This window comes from Apodemus sylvaticus, chromosome 1 (assembly GCF_947179515.1).
Source record: "Apodemus sylvaticus chromosome 1, mApoSyl1.1, whole genome shotgun sequence".
NCBI classification, from domain to species: domain Eukaryota; kingdom Metazoa; phylum Chordata; class Mammalia; order Rodentia; family Muridae; genus Apodemus; species Apodemus sylvaticus.
The window spans coordinates 152,426,268-152,443,014 of record NC_067472.1 but is presented as its reverse complement, the minus strand read 5'-3'; the positions used below and the strand labels follow the sequence as shown (position 1 = coordinate 152,443,014).

The following is a 16,747-nucleotide window of genomic DNA, read 5'->3' as shown; positions in this document are numbered from 1 at the left end:
AAAGATATCAAGGGATATCTCAAACACCCGATTTAACGGATATCTCCACCACACTATTTAAGACAAATGCATTCATTAAATGTGGAGGTTCCTGCCCAATCTCCCTCCACACATCAATTTCAGTCACAGGTCTGCAAATCTCATGCTTTGACTTGAGTCCACCAACGGCTCATGAATCCAGGGACATAAGGAATTGTGTCAGTCAGGTGGAACCTTACAGGAGACATGTCTAGCATCATCTCTAATTGATCAACCTTGCTCTATTTCTAAGCTATTTGCGTGGGAATCTTGCAGACTTCAGGCCACAAAGTCCCCTCTTGTCCACTTTAATCTTCCACAGTCTATAAAAGGGCCCAAGCTATGCTACTCAATCAGGCTACACTTCTCCTGCAGCCTGCACTCCATTGTCTCTCTGCCTGGAAACACAAGTGTGTTATCATTCATGTCAGCATTTCAGAAAAGCCTCAAACCCATATGAAGAGCCAAACTTTGGTGCTAAACCTTTTCCTTCTGCTTCAAATTCCAGTGTCCTTTAGGGCTGCACAACACTCTTTGAGCAAGCGGCTCTACCTTCTAAGTCCCTGCCAAGAATGTCATCAAAAGCTACGGGAGCAAGCCACAAGAACAAAAGGGCCTGCCATGGCCTCGGCCATGGTTTCCTGAGGAGTAGGACAAGCACATACCCATTTTTAGTGTGTCTGGCTAAAGCACGAGGAAGCAAGGGCAAAGGGGTGCTTGGCCTGCCTGTTTCTGATGCCCAAAGGACCTGGAGGACCCCAGGTGCCGGACCTCAGTTTCGATGAGAGTTGCGGTACTGAGTTTTCACTCATTTTGTTCAGCTTTTCCAAGGAATGTTTGACTGGGAATCATCATCGATCCCAGCACTCTGCAGTGCCTTTCACAAAGACCTTGTGGGTACTCTGGAGTGCTTGGGTGTTGGGAGAGCAAGGAACTGCCGGCCATTGCCCATTCATTTCTAGGGATCAATCAATCGGCATAAGCTCCAAACAAGGGAGAACCAGAGGCCCTAATCCTGCTTCGTGTCCCTAAAGCACAGTGCACAAACCGTACAGTTCCTCACAGCTCTACCAAGACCTGAGCACATTGAGTTCCTGGAGCAAATTCATGTGTTCCTTACCTTTTCTCTAAGGTACCCTTGAGCAAGGCAGCAACAGTTAGCCAGTTCATCGGATGATCAGTGCGGTGCCATGACCAGTCAACCAATGTTGGTGTGTTCATTTCTTCTGAGTGTCACCACGGGCCCTTGCTGGAAAGGAATGCCACCCTGTGAAGACAGCAAGAGCACATGCCGCCATTTTAGTGGGACCCATGCAAAGCAAGAATGAAGATGAGCTTACTGAGTCCTTTGGGCTTGTCAGATTTTACAGACACCCATAACACTCCTGCTCTTGTCAACCTGTAGGCTTCCTCCATACACATAGGGGCTATGTGTCCACTCTGACCTCGGCTGGGGACATAGCACGCCCTTTGTTATCAAGTGCTTGCTGGGCCTTCACCTCCATCCAAGGCCTTAAGGATGAAATGTGAGCTGCTCCACTGATGAATCGCAAATTCCAAGATGACCTGAACACCTACCTACTCGACAACAGTTCTCTACTATATTAACAAGAAATTAAGGGCACATGATACAGCATGTAGCAAGAAAATTGCACTAACATGGGCAATCACACTTCTGGTTCAGTATAAAAGGTGAGAATGTGTAATCGGCTCTGGGGAAGTTCACCACAAATATGTCCTTTCAGGGATGTCGATCTGGTCCACATAAGGATCTTCCATCATGGCTCTTATCCTACTCTGACTTCTTCAACTGGCTACTGGAATGAGGCAGAAATCAAACAAGTAAACTGATTCTGCTTTCAAGCTCATAAGTAGCAGGCTTTACTGGCCCTGGAAAAACATATCTCTCTGACTCTCTGTATCTCTCTCTCAATATTTTACTCTAGCTCTCTCTCCGTCTTTGTCTCTGTCTCTTGGTGTGTGTATGAGTGTGTGTGTATAGAGGTGCGTATGTGGGGGTTTGTGGGGCAGTGTTTGTCTGTGTTTCTTTGTGTGTGTTTCTGTGTGGCTCTCTCACTTTCCTTGATAAGCTCTCAGTGGTGGTTTCATGCCTCTTTGGTCCATCTTTTGTCTTCTCTTTTGTCTCTTGTGAATAGTTCGTCTTTCATGGGACCACCATAGTTTATCTGCTATGCAATGATTTTTCCTTGCTGAAAAGAATTATCATGACAAACCCCTCAGTAGCACCAACAGAGGCATGCCACATTGGGACTTAGATCCTCTAATCCATGGTGCAAATTGACTCATGGCCATAAATTTAATCACCTATGCAACCTCCATTTAAAAATTCCAGTTTTTCTTTGAAAGTGCCAATGAACATTGGTCTCAAGCTAGGTTTCAAGGATATCCTGAGACCCATTGAGCATTTCCTCCTATGAACAGCTAGCAATTGGCTTTAAGGTAGATTTAAATCACTATCTCAGAAAATATAATAGTACCATGATCCATGAGTTTGTAGTTTTGAAGGAAGATCGTTCCGGTATTTTCTCATAAGCCTACCATTGTGAGCAGATCTCAAGGATCTGTAACTTTGATATTGTGAAGGAGGCCTGGAACAATGTGGAAAGATATCAAGGGATATCTCAAACACACGATTTAACGGATATCTCCTCCACACGATTTAAGACAAATGCATTCATTAAATGTGGAGGTTCCTGCCCAATCTCCCTCCACACATCAATTTCAGTCACAGGTCTGCAAATCTCATGCTTTGACTTGAGTCCACCAACGGCTCATGAATCCAGGGACATAAGGAATTGTGTCAATCAGGTGGAATCTTACAGGAGACATGTCTAGCATCATCTCTAATTGATCAACCTTGCTCTATTTCTAACCTATTTGCGTGGGAATCTTGCAGACTTCAGGCCACAAAGTCCCCTCTTGTCCACTTTAATCTTCCACAGTCTATAAAAGGGCCCAAGCTATGCTACTCAATCAGGCTACACTTCTCCTGCAGCCTGCACTCCATTGTCTCTCTGCCTGGCAACACAAGTGTGTTATCATTCATGTCAGCATTTCAGAAAAGCCTCAAACCCATATGAAGAGCCAAACTTTGGTGCCAAACCTTTTCCTTCTGCTTCAAATTCCAGTGTCCTTTAGGGCTGCACAACACTCCTTGAGCAAGCGGCTCTACCTTCTAAGTCCCTGCCAAGAATGTCATCAAAAGCTACGGGAGCAAGCCACAAGAACAAAAGGGCCTGCCATGGCCTCGGCCATGGTTTCCTGAGGAGTAGGAAAAGCACATACCCATTTTTAGTGTGTCTGGCTAAAGAACGAGGAAGCAAGGGCAAAGGGGTGCATGGCCTGCCTGTTTCTGATGGCCAAAGGACCTGGAGGACCCCAGGTGCCGGACCTCAGTTTCGATGAGAGTTGCGGTACTGAGTTTTCACTCATTTTGTTCAGCTTTTCCAAGGAATGTTTGACTGGGAATCATCATCGATCCAAGCACTCTGCAGTGCCTTTCACAAAGACCTTGTGGGTACTCTGGAGTGCTTGGGTGTTGGGAGAGCAAGGAACTGCTGGCCATTGCCCATTCATTTCTAGGGATCAATCAATCGGCATAAGCTCCAAACAAGGGAGAACCAGAGGCCCTAATCCTGCTTCGTGTCCCTAAAGCACAGTGCACAAACCGTACAGTTCCTCACAGCTCTACCAAGACCTGAGCACATTGAGTTCCTGGAGCAAATTCATGTGTTCCGTACCTTTTCTCTAAGGTACCCTTGAGCAAGGCAGCAACAGTTAGCCAGTTCATCGGATGATCAGTGCGGTGCCATGACCAGTCAACCAATGTTGGTGTGTTCATTTCTTCTGAGTGTCACCACGGGCCCTTGCTGGAAAGGAAGGCCACCCTGTGAAGACAGCAAGAGCACATGCCGCCATTTTAGTGGGACCCATGCAAAGCAAGAATGAAGATGAGCTTACTGAGTCCTTTGGGCTTGTCAGATTTTACAGACACCCATAACACTCCTGCTCTTGTCAACCTGTAGGCTTCCTCGATACACATAGGGGCTATGTGTCCACTCTGACCTCGGCTGGGGACATAGCACGCCCTTTGTTATCAAGTGCTTGCTGGGCCTTCACCTCCATCCAAGGCCTTAAGGATGAAATGTGAGCTGCTCCACTGATGAACCGCAAATTCCAAGATGACCTGAACACCAACCTACTGGACAACAGTTCTCTACTATATTAACAAGAAATTAAGGGCACATGCTACAGCATGTAGCAAGAAAATTGCACTAACATGGGCAATCACACTTCTGCTTCAGTATAAAAGGTGAGAATGTGGAATCGGCTCTGGGGAAGTTCACCACAAATATGTCCTTTAAGGGATGTCGATCTGGTCCACATAAGGATCTTCCATCATGGCTCTTATCCTACTCTGACTTCTTCAACTGGCTACTGGAATGAGGCAGAAATCAAACAAGTAAACTGATTCTGCTTTCAAGCTCATAAGTAGCAGGCTTTACTGGCCCTGGAACAACATATCTCTCTGACTCTCTGTATCTCTCTCTCAATATTTTTCTCTAGCTCTCTCTCCGTCTTTGTCTCTGTCTCTTGGTGTGTGTATGTTATGAGTGTGTGTGTATAGAGGTGCGTATGTGGGGGTTAGTGGGGGGTGTTTGTCTGTGTTTCTTTGTGTGTGTTCCTGTGTGGCTCTCTCACTTTCCTTGATAAGCTCTCAGTGGTGGTTTCATGCCTCTTTGTTCCATCTTTTGTCTTCTCTTTTGTCTCTTGTGAAAAGTTCGTCTTTCATGGGACCACCATAGTTTATCTGCTATGCAATGATTTTTCCTTGCTGAAAAGAATTATCATGACAAACCCCTCAGTAGCACCAACAGAGGCATGCCACATTGGGACTTAGATCCTCTAAACCATGGTGCAAATTGACTCATGGCCATAAATTTAATCAACTATGCAACCTCCATTTAAAAATTCCAGTTTTTCTTTGAAAGTGCCAATGAACATTGGTCTCAAGCTAGGTTTCAAGGATATCCTGAGACCCATTGAGCATTTCCTCCTATGAACAGCTAGCAATTGGCTTTAAGGTAGATTTAAATCACTATCTCAGAAAATATATTGTACCATGATCCATGAGTTTGTAGTTTTGAAGGAAGATCGTTCCGGTATTTTCTCATAAGCCTACCATTGTGAGCAGATCTCAAGGATCTGTAACTTTGACATTGTGAAGGAGGCCTGGAACAATGTGGAAAGATATCAAGGGATATCTCAAACACACGATTTAACGGGTATCTCCACCACACTATTTAAGACAAATGCATTCATTAAATGTGGAGATTCCCGCCCAATCTCCCTCCACAGATCAATTTCAGTCACAGGTCTGCAAATCTCATGCTTTGACTTGAGTCCACCAACGGCTCATGAATCCAGGGACATAAGGAATTGTGTCAATCAGGTGGAACCTTCCAGGATACATGTCTAGCATCATCTCTAATTGATCAACCTTGCTCTATTTCTAAGCTATATGCGTGGGAATCTTGCAGACTTCAGGCCACAAAGTCCCCTCTTGTCCACTTTAATCTTCCACAGTCTATAAAAGTGCCCAAGCTATGCTACTCAATCAGGCTACACTTCTCCTGCAGCCTGCACTCCATTGTCTCTCTGCCTGGCAACACAAGTGTGTTATCATTCATGTCAGCATTTCAGAAAAGCCTCAAACCCATATGAAGAGCCAAACTTTGGTGCCAAACCTATTCCTTCTGCTTCAAATTCCAGTGTCCTTTAGGGCTGCACAACACTCCTTGAGCAAGCGGCTCTACCTTCTAAGTCCCTGCCAAGAATGTCATCAAAAGCTACGGGAGGAAGCCACAAGAACAAAAGGGCCTGCCATGGCCTCGGCCATGGTTTCCTGAGGAGTAGGACAAACACATACCAATTTTTAATGTGTCTGGCTAAAGCCTGAGGAAGCAAGTGCAAAGGGGTGCTTGACCTGCCTGTTTCTGATGCCCATAGGACCTGGAGGACCCCAGGTGCCGGACCTCAGTTTCGATGAGAGTTGCGGTACTGAGTTGTCACTCATTTTGTTCAGCTTTTCCAAGGAATGTTTGACTGGGAATCATCATCGATCCAAGCACTCTGCAGTGCCTTTCACAAAGACCTTGTGGGTACTCTCGAGTGCTTGGGTGTTGGGAGAGCAAGGAACTGCCGGCCATTGCCCATTCATTTCTAGGGATCAATCAATCGGCCTAAGCTCCAAACAAGGGAGAACCAGAGGCCCTAATCCTGCTTCGAGTCCCTAAAGCACAGTGCACAAACCCTACAGTTCCTCACAGCTCTACCAAGACCTGAGCACATTGAGTTCCTGGAGCAAATTCATGTGTTCCTTACCTTTCTCTAAGGTACCCTTGAGCAAGGCAGCAACAGTTAGCCAGTTCATCGGATGATCAATGTGGTTCCATGACCAGTCAACCAATGTTGGTGTGTTTATTTCTTATGAGTGTCACCACGGGCCCTTGCTGGAAAGGAATGCCACCCTGTGAAGACAGCAAGAGCACATGCCGCCATTTTAGTGGGACCCATGCAAAGCAAGAATGAAGATGAGCTTACTGAGTCCTTTGGGCTTGTCAGATTTTACAGACACCCATAACACTCCTGCTCTTGTCAACCTGTAGGCTTCCTCCATACACATAGGGGCTATGTGTCCACTCTGACCTCGGCTGGGGACATAGCACGCCCTTTGTTATCAAGTGCTTGCTGGGCCTTCACCTCCATCCAAGGCCTTAAGGATGAAATGTGAGCTGCTCCACTGATGAACCACAAATTCCAAGATGACCTGAACACCAACCTACTCGACAACAGTTCTCTACTATATTAACAAGAAATTAAGGGCACATGATACAGCATGTAGCAAGAAAATTGCACTAACATGGGCAATCACACTTCTGCTTCAGTATAAAAGGTGAGAATGTGGAGTCAACGCTGGGGCAGTTCACCACAAATATGTCCTTTAAGGGATGTCGATCTGGTCCACATAAGGATCTTCCATCATGGCTCTTATCCTACTCTGACTTCTTCAACTGGCTACTGGAATGAGGCAGAAATCAAACAAGTAAACTGATTCTGCTTTCAAGCTCATAAGTAGCAGGCTTTACTGGCCCTGGAACAACATATCTCTCTGACACTCTGTATCTCTCTCTCAATATTTTTCTCTAGCTCTCTCTCCGTCATTGTCTCTGTCTCTTGGTGTGTGTATGAGTGTGTGTGTATAGAGGTGCGTATGTGGGGGTTTGTGGGGGAGTGTTTGTCTGTGTTTCTTTGTGTGTGTTTCTGTGTGGCTCTCTCACTTTCCTTGATAAGTTCTCAGTGGTGGTTTCATGCCTCTTTGGTCCATCTTTTGTCTTCTCTTTTGTCTCTTGTGAATAGTTCGTCTTTCATGGGACCACCATAGTTTATCTGCTATGCAATGATTTTTCCTTGCTGAAAAGAATTATCATGACAAACCCCTCAGTAGCACCAACAGAGGCATGCCACATTGGGACTTAGATCCTCTAATCCATGGTGCAAATTGACTCATGGCCATAAATTTAATCAACTATGCAACCTCCATTTAAAAATTCCAGTTTTTCTTTGAAAGTGCCAATGAACATTGGTCTCAAGATAGGTTTCAAGGATATCCTGAGACCCATTGAGCATTTCCTCCTATGAACAGCTAGCAATTGGCTTTAAGGTAGATTTAAATCACTATCTCCGAAAATATAATAGTACCATGATCCATGAGTTTGTAGTTTTGAAGGAAGATCGTTCCGGTATTTTCTCATAAGCCTACCATTGTGAGCAGATCTCAAGGATCTGTAACTTTGACATTGTGAAGGGGGCCTGGAACAATGTGGAAAGATATCAAGGGATATCTCAAACACCCGATTTAACGGATATCTCCACCACACTATTTAAGACAAATGCATTCATTAAATGTGGAGGTTCCTGCCCAATCTCCCTCCACACATCAATTTCAGTCACAGGTCTGCAAATCTCATGCTTTGACTTGAGTCCACCAACGGCTCATGAATCCAGGGACATAAGGAATTGTGTCAGTCAGGTGGAACCTTACAGGAGACATGTCTAGCATCATCTCTAATTGATCAACCTTGCTCTATTTCTAAGCTATTTGCGTGGGAATCTTGCAGACTTCAGGCCACAAAGTCCCCTCTTGTCCACTTTAATCTTCCACAGTCTATAAAAGTGCCCAAGCTATGCTACTCAATCAGGCTACACTTCTCCTGCAGCCTGCACTCCATTGTCTCTCTGCCTGGCAACACAAGTGTGTTATCATTCATGTCAGCATTTCAGAAAAGCCTCAAACCCATATGAAGAGCCAAACTTTGGTGCCAAAACTTTTCCTTCTGCTTCAAATTCCAGTGTCCTTTAGGGCTGCACAACACTCCTTGAGCAAGCGGCTCTACCTTCTAAGTCCCTGCCAAGAATGTCATCAAAAGCTACGGGAGCAAGCCACAAGAACAAAAGGGCCTGCCATGGCCTCGGCCATGGTTTCCTGAGGAGTAGGACAAGCACATACCCATTTTTAGTGTGTCTGGCTAAAGCCCGAGGAAGCAAGGGCAAAGGGGTGCTTGGCCTGCCTGTTTCTGATGCCCATAGGACCTGGAGGACCCCAGGTGCCGGACCTCAGTTTCGATGAGAGTTGCGGTACTGAGTTTTCACTCATTTTGTTCAGCTTTTCCAAGGAATGTTTGACTGGGAATCATCATCGATCCAAGCACTCTCCAGTGCCTTTCACAAAGACCTTGTGGGTACTCTGGAGTGCCTGGGTGTTGGGAGAGCAAGGAACTGCCGGCCATTGCCCATTCATTTCTAGGGATCAATCAATCGGCATAAGCTCCAAACAAGGGAGAACCAGAGGCCCTAATCCTGCTTCGTGTCCCTAAAGCACAGTGCACAAACCGTACAGTTCCTCACAGCTCTACCAAGACCTGAGCACATTGAGTTCTGGAGCAAATTCATGTGTTCCTTACCTTTTCTCTAAGGTACCCTTGAGCAAGGCAGCAACAGTTAGCCAGTTCATCGGATGATCAATGCGGTGCCATGACCAGTCAACCAATGTTGGTGTGTTCATTTCTTCTGAGTGTCACCACGGGCCCTTGCTGGAAAGAAATGCCACCATGTGAAGACAGCAAGAGCACATGCCGCCATTATAGTGGGACCCATGCAAAGTAAGAATGAAGATGAGCTTACTGAGTCCTTTGGGCTTGTCAGATTTTACAGACACCCATAACACTCCTGCTCTTGTCAACCTTTAAGCTTCCTCCATACACATAGGGGCTATGTGTCCACTCTGACCTCGGCTGGGGACATAGCACGCCCTTTGTTATCAAGTGCTTGCTGGGCCTTCACCTCCATCCAAGGCCTTAAGGATGAAATGTGAGCTGCTCCACTGATGAACCGCAAATTCCAAGATGACCTGAACACCAACCTACTCGACAACAGTTCTCTACTATATTAACAAGAAATTAAGGGCACATGATACAGCATGTAGCAAGAAAATTGCACTAACATGGGCAATCACACTTCTGGTTCAGTATAAAAGGTGAGAATGTGGAATCGGCTCTGGGGAAGTTCACCACAAATATGTCCTTTCAGGGATGTCGATCTGGTCCACATAAGTATCTTCCATCATGGCTCTTATCCTACTCTGACTTCTTCAACTGGCTACTGGAATGAGGCAGAAATCAAACAAGTAAACTGATTCTGCTTTCAAGCTCATAAGTAGCAGGCTTTACTGGCCCTTGAACAACATATCTCTCTGACTCTCTGTATCTCTCTCTCAATATTTTTCTCTAGCTCTCTCTCCGTCTTTGTCTCTGTCTCTTGGTGTGTGTATGTTATGAGTGTGTGTGTATAGAGGTGCGTATGTGGGGGTTTGTGGGGGGGGTGTTTGTCTGTGTTTCTTTGTGTGTGTTTCTGTTTGGCTCTCTCACTTTCCTTGATAAGCTCTCAGTGGTGGTTTCATGCCTCTTTGGTCCATCTTTTGTCTTCTATTTTGTCTCTTGTGAATAGTTCGTCTTTCATGGGACCACGATAGTTTATCTGCTATGCAATGATTTTTCCTTGCTGAAAAGAATTATCATGACAAACCCCTCAGTAGCACCAACAGAGGCATGCCACATTGGGACTTAGATCCTCTAATCCATGGTGCAAATTGACTCCTGGCCATAAATTTAATCAACTATGCAACCTCCATTTAAAAATTCCAGTTTTTCTTTGAAAGTGCCAATGAACATTGGTTTCAAGCTAGGTTTCAAGGATATCCTGAGACCCATTGAGCATTTCCTCCTATGAACAGCTAGCAATTGGCTTTAAGGTAGATTTAAATCACTATCTCAGAAAATATAATAGTACCATGATCCATGAATTTGTGGTTTTGAAGGAAGATCGTTCCGGTATTTTCTCATAAGCCTACCATTGTGAGCAGATCTCAAGGATCTGTAACTTTGACTTTGTGAAGGAGGACTGGAACAATGTGGAAAGATATCAAGGGATATCTCAAACACACGATTTAAAGGATATCTCCACCACACTATTTAAGACAAATGCATTCATTAAATGTGGAGGTTCCTGCCCAATCTCCCTCCACACATCAATTTCAGTCACAGGTCTGCAAATCTCATGCTTTGACTTGAGTCCACCAACGGCTCATGAATCCAGGGACATAAGGAATTGTGTCAATCAGGTGGAACCTTCCAGGAGACATGTCTAGCATCATCTCTAATTGATCAACCTTGCTATATTTCTAAGCTATTTGCGTGGGAATCTTGCAGACTTCAGGCCACACAGTCCCCTCTTGTCTACTTTAATCTTCCACAGTCTATAAAAGTGCCCAAGCTATGCTACTCAATCAGGCTACACTTCTCCTGCAGCCTGCACTCCATTGTCTCTCTGCCTGGCAACACAAGTGTGTTATCATTCATGTCAGCATTTCAGAAAAGCATCAAACCCATATGAAGAGCCAAACTTTGGTGCCAAACCTATTCCTTCTGCTTCAAATTCCAGTGTCCTTTAGGGCTGCACAACACTCCTAGAGCAAGCGGCTCTACCTTCTAAGTCCCTGCCAAGAATGTCATCAAAATCTACGGGAGGAAGCCACAAGAACAAAAGGGCCTGCCATGGCCTCGGCCATGGTTTCCTGAGGAGTAGGACAAACACATACCCATTTTTAGTGTGTCTGGCTAAAGCCCGAGGAAGCAAGTGCAAAGGGGTGCTTGGCCTGCCTGTTTCTGATGCCCATAGGACCTAGAGGACCACAGGTGCCGGACCTCAGTTTCGATGAGAGTTGCGGTACTGAGTTTTCACTCATTTTGTTCAGCTTTTCCAAGGAATGTTTGACTGGGAATCATCATCGATCCAAGTACTCTGCAGTGCCTTTCACAAAGACCTTGTGGGTACTCTGGAGTGCTTGGGTGTTGGGAGAGCAAGGAACTGCCGGACATTGCCCATTCATTTCTAGGGATCAATCAATCGGCCTAAGCTCCAAACAAGGGAGAACCAGAGGCCCTAATCCTGCTTCGTGTCCCTAAAGCACAGGGCACAAACCGTACCGTTCCTCACAGCTCTACCAAGACCTGAGCACATTGAGTTCCTGGAGCAAATTCATGTGTTCCTTACCTTTTCTCTAAGGTACCCTTGAGCAAGGCAGCAACAGTTAGCCAGTTCATCGGATGATCAGTGCGGTGCCATGACCAGTCAACCAATGTTGGTGTGTTCATTTCTTCTGAGTGTCACCACAGGCCCTGGCTGGAAAGGAATGCCACCCTGTGAAGACAGCAAGAGCACATGCCGCCATTTTAGTGGGTCCCATGCAAAGCAAGAATGAAGATAAGCTTACTGAGTCCTTTGGGCTTGTCAGATTTTACAGACACCCATAACTCTCCTGCTCTTGTCAACCTGTAGGCTTCCTCCATACACATAGGGGCTATGTGTCCACTCTGACCTCGGCTGGGGACATAGCACGCCCTTTGTTATCAAGTGCTTGCTAGGCCTTCACCTCCATCCAAGGCCTTAAGGATGAAATGTGAGCTGCTCCACTGATGAACCGCAAATTCCAAGATGACCTGAACACCAACCTACTGGACAACAGTTCTCTACTATATTAACAAGAAATTCAGGGCACATGATACAGCATGTAGCAAGAAAATTGCACTAACATGGGCAATCACACTTCTGCTTCAGTATAAAAGGTAAGAATGTGGAGTCAGCTCTGGGGCAGTTCACCACAAATATGTCCTTTCAGGGATGTTGATCTGGTCCACATAAGTATCTTCCATCATGGCTCTTATCCTTCTCTGACTTCTTCAACTGGCTACTGGAATGAGGCAGAAATCAAACAAGTAAACTGAATCTGCTTTCAAGCTCATAAGTAGCAGGCTTTACTGGCCCTGGAACAACATATATCTCTGACTCTCTGTATCTCTCTCTCAATATTTTTCTCTAGCTCTCTCTCCGTCTTTGTCTCTGTCTCTTGGTGTGTGTATGTTATGAGTGCGTGTGTATAGAGGTGCGTATGTGGGGGCTTGTGGGGGGGTGTTTTTCTGTGTTTCTTTGTGTGTGTTTCTGTGTGGCTCTCTCACTTTCCTTGATAAGCTCTCAGTGGTGGTTTCATGCCTCTTTGGTCCATCTTTTGTCTTCTCTTTTGTCTCTTGTGAATAGTTCGTCTTTCATGGGACCACCATAGTTTATCTGCTATGCAATGATTTTTCCTTGCTGAAAAGAATTATCATGACAAACCCCTCAGTAGCACCTACAGAGGCATGCCACATTGGGACTTAGATCCTCTAATCCATGGTGCAAATTGACTCATGGCCATAAATTTAATCAACTATGCAACCTCCATTTAAAAATTCCAGTTTTTCTTTGAAAGTGCCAATGAACATTGGTCTCAAGATAGGTTTCAAGGATATCCTGAGACCCATTGAGCATTTCCTCCTATGAACAGCTAGCAATTGGATTTAAGGTAGATTTAAATCACTATCTCAGAAAATATAATAGTACCATGATCCATGAGTTTGTAGTTTTGAAGGAAGATGGTTCCAGTATTTTCTCATAAGCCTACCATTGTGAGCAGATCTCAAGGATCTGTAACTTTGCCATTGTGAAGGAGGCCTGGAACAATGTGGAAAGATATCAAGGGATATCTCAAATACACGATTTAACGGATATCTCCACCACACTATTTAAGACAAATGCATTCATTAAATGTGGAGGTTCCTGCCCAATCTCCCTCCACACATCAATTTCAGTCACAGGTCTGCAAATCTCATGCTTTGCCTTGAGTCCAACAACGGCTCATGAATCCAGGGACATAAGGAATTGTGTCAATCAGGTGGAACCTTCCAGGAGACATGTCTAGCATCATCTCTAATTGATCAACCTTGCCCTATTTCTAAGCTATTTGCGTGGGAATCTTGCAGACTTCAGGCCACAAAGTCCCCTCTTGTCCACTTTAATCTTCCACAGTCTATAAAAGTGCCCAAGCTATGCTACTCAATCAGGCTACACTTCTCCTGCAGCCTGCACTCCATTGTCTCTCTGCCTGGCAACACAAGTGTGTTATCATTCATGTCAGCATTTCAGAAAAGCCTCAAACCCATATGAAGAGCCAAACTTTGGTGCCAAACCTATTCCTTCTGCTTCAAATTCCAGTGTCCTTTAGGGCAGCACAACACTCCTAGAGCAAGCGGCTCTACCTTCTAAGTCCCTGCCAAGAATGTCATCAAAAGCTACGGGAGGAAGCCACAAGAACAAAAGGGCCTGCCATGGCCTCGGCCATGGTTTCCTGAGGAGTAGGACAAACACATACCCATTTTTAGTGTGTCTGGCTAAAGCCCGAGGAAGCAAGTGCAAAGGGGTGCTTGGCCTGCCTGTTTCTGATGCCCATAGGACCTGGAGGACCACAGGTGCCGGACCTCAGTTTCGATGAGAGTTGCGGTACTGAGTTTTCACTCATTTTGTTCAGCTTTTCCAAGGAATGTTTGACTGGGAATCATCATCGATCCAAGCACTCTGCAGTGCCTTTCACAAAGACCTTGTGGGTACTCTGGAGTGCTTGGGTGTTGGGAGAGCAAGGAACTGCCGGCCATTGCCCATTCATTTCTAGGGATCAATCAATCGGCCTAAGCTCCAAACAAGGGAGAACCAGAGGCCCTAATCCTGCTTCGTGCCCCTAAAGCACAGGGCACAAACCGTACCGTTCCTCACAGCTCTACCAAGACCTGAGCACATTGAGTTCCTGGAGCAAATTCATGTGTTCCTTACCTTTCTCTAAGGTACCCTTGAGCAAGGCAGCAACAGTTAGCCAGTTCATCGGATGATCAGTGCGGTGCCATGACCAGTCAACCAATGTTGGTGTGTTCATTTCTTCTGAGTGTCACCACGGGCCCTGGCTGGAAAGGAATGCCACCCTGTGAAGACAGCAAGAGCACATGCCGCCATTTTAGTGGGTCCCATGCAAAGCAAGAATGAAGATAAGCTTACTGAGTCCTTTGGGCTTGTCAGATTTTACAGACACCCATTACACTCCTGCTCTTGTCAACCGGTAGGCTTCCTCAATACACATAGGGGCTATGTGTCCACTCTGACCTCGGCTGGGGACATAGCACGCTCTTTGTTATCAAGTGCTTGCTGTGCCTTCACCTCCATCCAATGCCTTAAGGATGAAATGTGAGCTGCTCCACTGATGAACCGCAAATTCCAAGATGACCTGAACACCAACCTAATCGACAACAGTTCTCTACTATATTAACAAGAAATTCAGGGCACATGATACAGCATGTAGCAAGAAAATTGCATAACATGGGCAATCACACTTCTGCTTCAGTATAAAAGGTGAGAATGTGGAGTCGGCTCTGGGGCAGTTCACCACAAATATGTCCTTTCAGGGATGTCGATCTGGTCCACATAAGTATCTTCCATCATGGCTCTTATCCTACTCTGACTTCTTCAACTGGCTACTGGAATGAGGCAGAAATCAAACAAGTAAACTGAATCTGCTTTCAAGCTCATAAGTAGCAGGCTTTACTGGCCCTGGAACAACATATATCTCTGACTCTCTGTATCTCCCTCTCAATATTTTTCTCTAGCTCTCTCTCCGTCTTTGTCTCTGTCTCTTGGTGTGTGTATGTTATGAGTGTGTGTGTATAGAGGTGCGTATGTGGGGGCTTGTGGGGGGGTGTTTTTCTGTGTTTCTTTGTGTGTGTTTCTGTGTGGCTCTCTCACTTTCCTTGATAAGCTCTCAGTGGTGGTTTCATGCCTCTTTGGTCCATCTTTTGTCTTCTCTTTTGTCTCTTGTGAATAGTTCCTCTTTCATGGGACCACCATAGTTTATCTGCTATGCAATGATTTTTACTTGCTGAAAAGAATTATCATGACAAACCCCTCAGTAGCACCTACAGAGGCATGCCACATTGGGACTTAGATCCTCTAATCCATGGTGCAAATTGACTCATGGCCATAAATTTAATCAACTATGCAACCTCCATTTAAAAATTCCAGTTTTTCTTTGAAAGTGCCAATGAACATTGGTCTCAAGATAGGTTTCAAGGATATCCTGAGACCCATTGAGCATTTCCTCCTATGAACAGCTAGCAATTGGCTTTAAGGTAGATTTAAATCACTATCTCAGAAAATATAATAGTCCCATGATCCATGAGTTTGTAGTTTTGAAGGAAGATGGTTCCGGTATTTTCTCATAAGCCTACCATTGTGAGCAGATCTCAAGGATCTGTAACTTTGCCATTGTGAAGGAGGCCTGGAACAATGTGGAAAGATATCAAGGGATATCTCAAACACCCGAATTAACGGATATCTCCACCACACTATTTAAGACAAATGCATTCATTAAATGTGGAGGTTCCTGCCCAATCTCCCTCCACACATCAATTTCAGTCACAGGTCTGCAAATCTCATGCTTTGACTTGAGTCCACCAACGGCTTATGAATCCAGGGACATAAGGAATTGTGTCAATCAGGTGGAACCTTCCAGGAGACATGTCTAGCATCATCTCTAATTGATCAACCTTGCCCTATTTCTAAGCTATTTGCGTGGGAATCTTGCAGACTTCAGGCCACAAAGTCCCCTCTTGTCCACTTTAATCTTCCACAGTCTATAAAAGTGCCCAAGCTATGCTACTCAATCAGGCTACACTTCTCCTGCAGCCTGCACTCCATTGTCTCTCTGCCTGGCAACACAAGTGTGTTATCATTCATGTCAGCATTTCAGAAAAGCCTCAAACCCATATGAAGAGCCAAACTTTGGTGCCAAACCTATTCCTTCTGCTTCAAATTCCAGTGTCCTTTAGGGCAGCACAACACTCCTAGAGCAAGCGGCTCTACCTTCTAAGTCCCTGCCAAGAATGTCATCAAAATTTACCGGAGCAAGCCACAAGAACAAAAGGGCCTGCCATGGCCTCGGCCATGGTTTCCTGAGGAGTAGGACAAGCACATACCCATTTTTAGTGTGTCTGGCTAAAGCCCGAGGAAGCAAGGGCAAAGGGGTGCTTGGCCTGCCTGTTTCTGGTGCCCATAGGGCGTGGAGGACCCCAGGTGCCGGACCTCAGTTTCGATGAGAGTTGCGGTACTGAGTTTTCACTCATTTTGTTCATCTTTTCCAAGGAATGTTTGACTGGGAATCATCATCGATCCAAACACT

The 16,747-nt window shown here is 45.4% G+C and overlaps 7 non-coding genes across 7 annotated transcripts; all 7 read right to left on the bottom strand.

The window, feature by feature from the left end:
• Positions 1-785: 785 nt before the first annotated feature.
• Positions 786-879, bottom strand: LOC127677084 (small nucleolar RNA SNORD116). The gene has a single exon (XR_007976486.1). It is a non-coding gene; the product is annotated as a small nucleolar RNA SNORD116 (small nucleolar RNA).
• Positions 880-3,426: 2,547 nt separating this feature from the next.
• On the bottom strand, positions 3,427-3,520 carry LOC127677082 (small nucleolar RNA SNORD116). Its single transcript, XR_007976484.1, has one exon. It is a non-coding gene; the product is annotated as a small nucleolar RNA SNORD116 (small nucleolar RNA).
• Positions 3,521-6,070: 2,550 nt separating this feature from the next.
• LOC127676389 (small nucleolar RNA SNORD116) lies at positions 6,071-6,164 on the bottom strand. The gene has a single exon (XR_007975868.1). It is a non-coding gene; the product is annotated as a small nucleolar RNA SNORD116 (small nucleolar RNA).
• Positions 6,165-8,710: 2,546 nt separating this feature from the next.
• Positions 8,711-8,804, bottom strand: LOC127677081 (small nucleolar RNA SNORD116). The gene has a single exon (XR_007976483.1). It is a non-coding gene; the product is annotated as a small nucleolar RNA SNORD116 (small nucleolar RNA).
• Positions 8,805-11,356: 2,552 nt separating this feature from the next.
• On the bottom strand, positions 11,357-11,450 carry LOC127677080 (small nucleolar RNA SNORD116). Its single transcript, XR_007976482.1, has one exon. It is a non-coding gene; the product is annotated as a small nucleolar RNA SNORD116 (small nucleolar RNA).
• A 2,552-nt stretch (positions 11,451-14,002) lies between these two features.
• LOC127677079 (small nucleolar RNA SNORD116) lies at positions 14,003-14,096 on the bottom strand. Its single transcript, XR_007976481.1, has one exon. It is a non-coding gene; the product is annotated as a small nucleolar RNA SNORD116 (small nucleolar RNA).
• A 2,550-nt stretch (positions 14,097-16,646) lies between these two features.
• Positions 16,647-16,740, bottom strand: LOC127676419 (small nucleolar RNA SNORD116). Its single transcript, XR_007975897.1, has one exon. It is a non-coding gene; the product is annotated as a small nucleolar RNA SNORD116 (small nucleolar RNA).
• Positions 16,741-16,747: the final 7 nt, after the last annotated feature.